Below are 10,169 nucleotides of genomic sequence, written 5' to 3'. Positions count from 1 at the left end.
TGGAGAGTATTCCTAACAGCAAATTCCCACCATCAGGTACTGTTTCCTGAGGAAGGGAGATACAAGCTGTAGAGTATGATAGTGTCTGCAGGGTGACACATTCTCCTACGTGCGCAGGGTAAGGCGTACAACTCCACTGACTACAAAATCTGTGTGTTACCAAAGTCTCAGTAAAGGTTCAGCCAGGGAGGACCAAGAGAGAAAAGCAGCATTGGGAATAGGAGCAAAAACTTTTCTCTAAAAGTGTGGGGAGTCTCTGCAGCCAGTCCAGCAAGCCAAATGGTTTTGTGAACTTGCCTGGCTGCAAGAAAGCTAGTTTCTTCCTCCTCCTCTCCCATTTTGCAAGGCTCTTGGGAGAGTGATGATCAGCTCCAGGCACAGAGGGAACTAGTTCAGAAGAGCGGGAGCTGTGAGACCTCAGCGCTCCCTTTTTAGCTGCTTGCCCTTTGTGAAAGGGAGATATGAGGAGTTGCATGGTTAGATCTGTAGACGCTGCTCTAAAGCAAACACTAAATATTCATCTCCTGGATGGTCGGTAACCACAACTGGTTTGTAAAACTTTCCACAGCAGGCAATGTTGTTCCCTGCAGCTCTTCCTTGGGGATTCGTCTTCCAGGAGATTCTCCCATCGCTCATGGGCAGTTTTCTGTAGCCCAGGAGAACATAATGCTAGTTAACAGTAACTAGCGGGAGAAGGTTGTGTATCACAAGGAGCTCATCAGGCAGGTAGCATGACCTGACGCACCTGTCTGCTATGAAACTGGCTGGGAAGGATCCCAGCCAGCATGCTGGGAGGGGCTGGGATGCAGATAATTCAAAATATCTATGGTAAAATCTTGCCTTTATTATCTTAGTCACTAACATCCCACATATTTCAAGGAGACCAGCATTTTACTCCCACGATCCAAAGACAAAACAAAATAAACCTTGGTACTCACAGCCACAATGCAAAACTCTGCTTTATGGAAAATAGCATCCTAGCCTCAAAAAGTGGCTAAACACGCCTCCCTCTTCCCTCCTGGCTCAAAGCTTTGTATCTGTATTGCTAAAATCTCCTGTGAGTTCTGCTGTCCAAACAGCCTGTAAAAGCCATAAACATCTCTCATCACTTCCTCCCATCTTTTTAACTTCTCTTTGGGCTAAAGCATTGTTTCCCTCCCAGACTACACTGAAGATTAGTGCCCAGACACTATATTAAATGTAATGTTTTATTATGATAAGCGTACAAACATTACATTAAACACAAAACATAGACTGTCAAATAAGGTAATAAAGGGAAAATTCTTGTCAGTCCTATCCAGTCGTACTGGTGATCTGGTATGTCCAACAGCTCAAAAGGATCTTTTTCTCTGAAGAAGACTTGAAGCAGAAAGAATCAAGAGAAAAACAATTAAAAAAAAGATACATTAATTCATCTCAGTGGGGAATGCCAAAATTATCCCTCCAGAATGCCCTACCATCAGGTGCTTCTGTTTTATTTGTGCAAAGAAATTTATGAAACTTTGTTTTTGCTATATTCCCTCCCTGCTGACTAGGGCTATGAAACACCTGGAAGAAAGAAGAGACACTGTCATCGACACGAGGGGGCGAGTGGAAGAAGGAGGGGAGGAGCCCTCGAGCTGGTGCTGCCATCTTGACCTGGCATTTTGAGTTCAGCAGCAGAACTGGCGCTTTATGAAGTCATCCACGACGGCAGGGATCTGGGTCTGTGCCATTAACATCATGTGCCAAGGCCCGCCTGCATTTCCAAGGTACGTGGGCTTGGTGGTGCTCAGTGTTTCTGTAAGCCGCCCAGAAATGTCCCTGTCCTGGAGCGTTTCTGGGGCCACAGAGGCCGTTCAGGGTCAGGGCAGCACAAAGAGAGGTGTTGCCAGAGGAAGTCATTCTTTTTGAGAGAAAAAATATGAACTGTTTCATGGCAGAGGGAAACTTAGGGCAAGTGTCCTGGGTAAATCCCAGCACAAGCTCCTGCAGCCTGTCCCTCTTCGCAGCTTTACATTACCTCACTTCAGCCGATGATTTTTCCCATGTCAAAAGCTGTTGAATGCTTTATGCTGCTAGGGCAGCTTCAGAGCTTCTTCCTAGGTATGGCTGAATGTAAGTGAGAGTAAAGTGATCTGTGTTCAGACTTTACAGTGGTCCAGGTTCAAATGTCTCGGTAGCGATTGCAGTGGTACCATGCCCACATGGCTGCTCGGAGCTGATACCTGCAGAGCTTTGAGAGCTGTAACCACCACCACTGTCAAGCTAAAGATTAGGATTACCAAATACTGGAGAAGCTACATATGACAAACACCACATAGTTGTTACTAAGACCCTTGATGGAATCCCTCAGTGATAAAACAACTCATGAATCCAAAATTAACATGTTTGCACATATCTACAGTGCCTGTAATCATTATAGCCCACCTTCACCAATTTGCTTATCATTTCCCCATGCATCAAAACTGTCACATACAGACACTTAACCCAATTAACTCCTGTAGAAAGAAGTAATAAAAAGAACAGATATATAACCTGCACTTAGGGCCTGATAATCTCTCTTAAAAAAGAGAAAAAAAACCACCGAACCCCTCCCTCCTCATAAAAAGGATAGTTGTCTTAAAACCATACTTTTCCCTGGTTTTGTTTAGTCTTTGTTTTTTAAAGCTGCTGTTGTTACAAGTAATCCCTAAGATCCTTGTTCCTGGAAAACATTAGGAGGAATTTGTTTATATTCCCAGTGTGTGTCTTGCAGGCATTTCACAGCATGCTGTGCATAATCTTTTCTTGCTTCCTCCTTTATGAAGAGTTTTCTTTGCTGGTTGAGTGGCTGTTTCCTATAGTAACAAAACAGATAAAAAAGGAAACCCCTTGTTAAACCACAAAAACTAGCAAGGGATTTTGTGTAGTGCCTGAAATGAACTTTTAACTCATTCCTAGTTAGAGAAATGAGTTTAGTCAGAAAACCATGTCTCATTGCCGTAATGCCACTTTCTGCATACTTACTATCCCCTACTTTTTTGATGTTCTCCCTTGTATATTCTGTGTACGTGGTTTATCTGTGCACTTCCACTCTCCCAAAGGCTCTTTCCCAATTGCTGGATCATGGCTGCATCCCCCTGGGTAATACACAGCCCATACATCACAGGATGCATCAATAACCCCACTTTACAGTGATTTGGGAGAGAGGAGAAGTATGAATGTCTGCTTGAAGCTGCTAGAGGCCCATGAGAAGCTGAGCATAAAGCTCTGAGCAAGACTCTGCCCAGTACTAGCTACTGTGCAGCATTACTGCAGTGTGGCCAGGATTCAGGTGCCATGCTACTGGAAAGCAAGAGGTTTATGCCAGTGCACGAACCTCTACTTCACACAACAGTGATCACTTTGTATTATTTAACTTTCCTGTTGACTTTTAGCTTGCGAACGCAGATGTGCTGTCATTCAGATGCTCAGCTAGGCAGAGTTATGTGCTCTTGGCATCAGACTGAGTGTCTGAACGGAGGGTTTTGGCAGTAGTCTGTTTGGAAGAAAGCTATTTGCCTGCTTATATTCTCATTAGTATCTGAGCGGATGAACTACATTCTTCTACATTTCTATGTTCCTAGATATAGATCTGGCTTCTCTTTTCAGTCTGGGCTAAATTCTCAGCCAAACCATTGCTCGGGGGGAGCTGGCTAGTGAGCCTGTGTCTGCACTGCTGAATTCATGCAAACACTTGGAGAGCCTGAGGTGCACTGTCTGCCTGATGGCAGGTCCTGCAGACCCTGTGAGCGTCCAGAAGATTTAGCATAGTTGGCCATGATACAGTCCTTGACGCTTTCGAGAGTGAACTGCTTCTACTGATCTACAGTAGCAGAACAATGCACAATGGTAGCTGGGCCCCTGCCAAAATGTGGGTCTCTCCCTAGCCCCTCCTCATAAATGCCTTGGCTGGTTTTAGCTTGTGTTGCTGTGTTAGCTCCAGCCCAGACAAAAATCTGCCCCAGAAACCATGCTATCACTCTTCTTCTATCACTCTTTTCTCTCCCTGCAAACAACCACCCTTGAACTCCTTTTGTAGTAGGAAATGTCAGCCTCCTGCCACTGTTCCTCACTCCATCTCCATCCGGGAAGCAGAGGAGTTTTATCTGCTGCAAGAAACTTCTCTTTGCACTTTGCTTGGCCTTTTCTGCTGGAAGGAAAACCCAAATGCTCTCTCCACACACAGGAGCAGGCTTAGCTCTCAGAAGAGGTGGTAACTGCATTCCCTGGGGCAACATCCACCTCTGCTGCACTCTGTGCATTGCCTCTTCACGCTCCATTCATGAGTGGGTCTCCCCCACCTTACCCACTGTCACTCAGAAATAGCAAAGGAGAATAGGCAGAATTTGATTGAATGAACAAATTTTGTCTGCACTTTTACATTTTATTTCTTCACCCAGTTGTTGGATGTTTTTGCTCTATGTGTGTGCACACAAATGGCTCTTTCTAAGCACATCAGCCCCAGATGATTGCTTATTAACTTGTGCTTTGGGCTGTTTTGCGCTCTTTCCTCTCCTCCCAAGAGGATGCTGGTCTGGTGTGATGATCCTGGTGTGCCACCTAGTGATTGGACTATTCCCTTATCGCACATCATTTATCATGGGCACTGAATGCACATATTTTGGCCCTGTTTGCCCACAGTCACCTGGATTGCAGGTAACCTGTGGCAATGCCTGCAGCCCCTTCACTGTGCTCTGTGTGTCCAGGCAGGGAGGATCCCACTGCACTGTTTTCCCCTGCTTACTCCCACTTTCTATCTCTTTTCTCCCATCTTTTAATTGTAGTATCTGCCTTCTCTCAGAGGTAGGCAAGAAACGGGAGCAGACCATTTGCTGATGTGCTGGCTACCAGCTTGCAGGTCACCTGTGTCCATAATCTAATCCATCAAGCAATATTTTTGCACAGCATGTGAAAATTCAGCATTATATACATGGCAAGCAAGTGCTGCGGGGGAGCCTAGACAGTGTTTAAAGCCCCTGCAGCATGAGGGATATCATTGCAAATATTAGCTGACACGGTACTGCAATAAAACAACTACTGAACTATCCGGGCAGATCAAGGCTGGAAGAGCGATAGATGGTACCAAGGCTGGAGCTGTGGCCTTCCTGGGAAAGCTTTATGTCTGCTGCTCACTCCCCAGATACCCACAGGCACTGCAGGAGACTGGCAGGGTGGAAGGGAGGAGAGCACTCTGCAGAGAAGTGCATCGCAGCCGAACTGGAGTGCAGGCAGACTGACCTCCACTGCACTCCTGGAAAATGTCCTCTGTTCCCAGGTGCAGCTCCCCAGATGTCTGACCTCCCGCCTGGTTTCTGCGGTCCCCTGGGGCATGGGAGTTGTAAAGAAACACCCTTCAGTTTGCAAGCATCTTAGCCGGGCAGGTTCAGACCCTCCCAAAGGTCCAGTTCCTGGCATTGTACCCTTCCCTAGGTGCTGCCAGGGAATCCAGCTGGGTGCTGTGTGTAGTTGCAGCAGCAGTGTGATATGCACAAGCGCTGAGAAGGGACTGAACTCTATTACTGGACTTACTACTCACCTGCTATGAGTCATGCAGCAAAATTATGCTGCAGAGGTTGGTAGCTGCTAAGTCAGTAACTACCGTCTCAGCTACCCTGCAACAGAAACTCAATTGCAAGTAGAAACATGGTGATGAGCAAACTGACTCCCACAAGCAGATGGGGCAATTAATAAAAGGTGAAGTGTAGGAAGTCAATAAGCTTTATCAGCGCAGATCTGTGTTGGAGGTCAAGGTAAGCAATTAACTCTCCTGAAAGCCTAAAGGGTCCTTCCTCTCCTTGTAGGGCAGCCGCAGTGAGGAGTATCTCTGAATGTTGTGAGCTTCCTGAACACAAACTTTTTTCTTATTCTCAGAGCAAAGGTCTGTTCAGGCAGGAAGGTGAACCTGCTGCCTGGAGGCTGAGTCTGGGGCTCTCTGCCTTTGTCAGCAGCTGTGAGCAGATGAGGCATCCCAGCCACATACTTCCACTTAGCTGTACTCAAGGCATCCTCTGGAAACACAGTTTGTGTCTTCCTGGCTTCTCTTACCAGTGCCGTTCCTCCTCTGATTCCACAATTAATTGTCCTTAAGCCTAGAAGCTTATTAGAGCCTGGTGAAGTGGGTTTATCCTCTCCTTATAAACTGCTGATCTTACCACGATATTGCAAGGTGATCTGGGATATGACAGCAATGGGGAGAAGAGAAGTGGTTATTTTGTTCAAGGGAGCTCAAGCTTTGATTCAGCCTTAAGCCATCATTACTATCAGTTGACCGTCCTATGCTATTACATTGTCTTTCTGGCTGGGGACCCCACGCAGGTGAACATGCAGAGATAACCTTCCCCTCCTTGCACGCGACAGGCCTCTCTCTCTCCGCCACCTCTCAGCCACAAGGTTCCCCAGGGCAAGAGGTGCAAGCTTACTGCTGGCCTCTTGTTTTTATTGCTCTGCCATCCACAGTGATGTTTTGCTGGGTTTTTTTCTTCAACTGCACTATTAAAGCAAAGTGTTGGTGTGAGGGTGGGGGCTCAGTCACTACATCCAGCGCTCAGGGGGATTTCTGCTGCAGGATTCTCACTGCTGCAGTCATTATCCCGTAGTTAATCAAGACTTCACAGTCAAATATTATAAGTGTGGTAGCAGAATCTGTACCTGTCCAAACACTGCCTGGGGCAGGGGTTTATACAGTTGCAGTGTAAGAAAGGGGGTTAATGTGGACACTGGGGGGCAGGAAGCATCTCATCTGGGAATGGTGCCAGTGCTTATGAAGGCTTTCCCTGAGAGGGAGGACTGTGTTTCCTCTTATTTACTCATTTTTTACTCTTATTTATTCTTTTAAGAGAAGAGCTTCTGCCACTACCTGGGCAATTACTAGAGGACTGCAGCGCAAGCAGGGGTTTGATTGCTTTTAAAGGGAAGCCAAATTAAAGGAGAGCTCACACTGTCTTGGCCCTGCAAAATGAGCCAGTAGCACTCTCACCTGCCCTGCGGGGAACAAGGGTGTTAGACTGAGTCCTTCCCAAATATCTTCTGAGGCCTGGAAATGCAGGAGCTGGAGGCCTGAGCACTTCAGGCAGCTCGTATAGGAGGCTGTGGCAGAGCTGCCAGGGGGTAGCTGCAAGCTCTCCTACCAACAACGTACCAGGCTCTTGCAATGAAGCAGCAGGCTCCGAGCCTCCTTACCTGCTCAGGTGAGCCTGGGGACTGAACCCCACTTTCTCTGAGAAGTGACCTTATCTCCAGCGCACCATCGATGTGGCAGGAACTGGAAACTTTAATTTTGCTCTTAGCCCTTTGAACTTAGGGGATGAGGAGATGGGAGTGCTAACTTCTGCAGCCTCCTCCTGAACAGCTCTGTGGCTGGCCGAGATGCTGCCAGGTGCCTTGCAGGGGGAGAAGAAGGTGCAGCTGTGGTTGTGCTGCTCTTCCCTGGATAGTAAAGCTGCAGGCAGGTCTGATACCTTTGATCCTCCAACCAGCCTTGGGGGCATGGGTGAGAAGTGTACCCTTCCAGCTCTTCCTCCCCCTCAGAAACGGTAACCTTGCTGAGAGCGTGTACATCTTCTCCATGGGTAACTTAATATGCCAGGGGCAAGGGACAGTGCAGAATAAACTTATTACCACTGTAAAAGCACACAGTGCCCCCCAAAGAGCTGGGCTTCTTCCATCTCGGAGCCAACAGACAAGGAAAAAAAATCCCAGAGGAACGGAAGACTTTGCATGCGGAAAGCAAACAGGGATGGGGCTACGCAATGCCGAAGGGTTTCTCTGCACATAGACTTTCTCATTGCATGCATGTGCGTAGCTTCTCCTGGGGGGTGTTAGAGGAAAGGGCTGGGGAGAGGATGAACTCCCACAGCTGGGAGGACGGGTGGGGATATGGGAAGAGGAGCTTGCCCTAGAGGCCCAGGAGAGCCTGAGAAATGCTTCAGTCCAGTCTCCGCTTCCTGCGGTTGGGCATGGCCCAGAGCAGAGGTGGAGGTGGGTGTTCAGCACCGCTGTGGGGTTTGGCTTCCACTGCCAAAAACGGTCCCCCTTTAACTGGGAAGAAATAGGATGATGTTCCTGTCTTGCAGATAAGAAGAGGAGAAACCGCTCCAGAGAGGGAGCGAAGGCAGGCATGCTTGTCATCTAAGCTCATCTTCAAGCCGCTCTCTCACTAAAACACCCTGCTGTCTACCTGGAAGAAACGTTAAGCAGGTGAACAACGCACAAGTCAACACTCAGCCTGGGTGTGAGAAAGGAAGAAACAGACGCAGCTGGTGACGGTCCCTGTTGGGGCTGGAGGGCAGGGTGGCAGCGTGCCTGTTGCTATGCTGCTATCGGGGCAGACACCCGGGTATCGGGGCTGGCAGCTGCTGCTCGGTGGCTCCCCAGTGCCAGCCTGGAAAAAGCAGAGGAAGCAGCCTCGCCTCACTCCCAAGAAAGCGCCCCTTCGCCTACGAGCCGCCGCGGCCGCGGTGCTCTGGGCTGGGCTGAGGGGGGCGCAATGGCGGCACCCGCCGGGAACTACAACTCCCAGCCTCCTCCGCGGTGCTTCTTCCCGGCAGGCGCACGCGCAGAGGGCTCACCCCGCGCGAACTCCGTTTCCCGGGAGGCCGAGCGCGAGGCCCTTGCCGCCTCCTCCCCCTCCCTCACCGCTGAGCTCGCAACGCCGCCTCGCGCGCTGTGACGCGGCCCCTAGCGTGGTGACGCGCAAAGTGTGTGCCCGCCATAGCAATCGCGGCCGCCGCGGGGTGTGCGGGGCCGAGCGCAGGGGCCGGGGGCAGCGGCGGCGACCCAGCGGGGCATCGGGCAGGTACGGGGCGCCGGGCGGGGGGGGCCGCGCCGCGCCGCCGCCGCGCTTCTCCCGGGCCGGGCCGGGCCGAGCCGAGCCGAGCCGGTTGGCGGCCGCGGCCTCCGCGCCGGGCAGGGGGAGGGGGTCGCCTCAGGCCCTGAGGGAGCCGCCGGGGGGGGCGGGTTGGCCTGCGCGCCCCGCCCCCACGCTAGGGGGCGCCCTCCGAAGCGGCACTGGGGCGAGGGGCGGCGGGGGCCCGGCGGGGCGCTGCGCCTCGTCCCCCCGCGGCCTGTCAGCCTCCCGGCGGGGGGGCGGGCCTGCGCCGCGCCGGCCCCGCCCGCCCCGGTCCTCCGCCGGCCGGCCCGCCCCCTCCGCCGGGGCTCTTCCTCCTGCGCCGGGGCCTGGGGAGGAGCCGCTCCGCGCGGGGCTCCGCCGGGCCTGCTCGGGGAGGGAGGCTCTCCGGCTTGGGGGCCCCCCCACCCCTTCTGCTAACCTTTAAACCTTCGGTTCGAACGGGGAGCGCCGGCGGTTCCTGCCGTCGGGTCCCGGCGAGCGGTCTGCTCCCGCAAGGCGCAGCGCGGCGAGCGCCTGCACGCTGGGGGCGTGCTGCCTGCCGCGCTAGACCCTGTGAGAGCTGTCATTAGCTGCACGCTTCCCTGGCTAGATCGAGTCTCAGGGCTCCTCTGGGGAGGTAGGGTCCTCGTGTTGTTCCTTCCAGCTGTGTAAAGAGGAATTGATGTTGAAACGGAGCGTTGTTTTTTTACCTTCCTTTGTAGACAGCAGAAGTTCCTGTTTTTTGTGCTTGTCCTGGCAGATCAGCATGTAGTTCCAGGTTTGTTTTGTAAAAGCAGAAATTCTAGGAAACTAAATAACTCTGTGGTTTTCCCTGGCCTTAAAAATATCCTAACTGTAAAAAATGATGAATTTTTAAACAAATATTTAAAGCAACGTTAGGAATATGTTCTGTAGTAACAGCCAAATTGGAGTTGTGTTAGGGGTTAGAGTCGGAAGTTGAACAAACAAGGACTTCCCTCAGAGCTTCACTCGTGTGGTACCAAAACACGATTTTTTTCTCTGTAGGTTGTGAAGATCGTGTTAGTTTGTGGCATACTTTCTTCCACAAGTGAACTTCAGTGTTGACAGCTCATTATGCTTCAGCATTAACTTTGGCATGGTTATTTCAGACCCAACAGGTTTAGGCAAATAGCTGTCTGGTATCTCATCCATTGAAAGAATAATTGTGATGAGAGGGAGATTTTTTTTTTTAAAGTAAGGAATTCTTTGTGTTAAAACATAAATATGGAAGAACATACATATATACTGCTCAGCTTGCTACGTATTTAAGTAGATTCCAACTCATGAGTTTTTAATTTTCCCTTATGATGTTATATTA

This window comes from Gymnogyps californianus, chromosome 13 (assembly GCF_018139145.2).
Source record: "Gymnogyps californianus isolate 813 chromosome 13, ASM1813914v2, whole genome shotgun sequence".
NCBI lineage: Eukaryota > Metazoa > Chordata > Aves > Accipitriformes > Cathartidae > Gymnogyps > Gymnogyps californianus.
Note: the sequence above shows the minus strand (reverse complement) of the source record.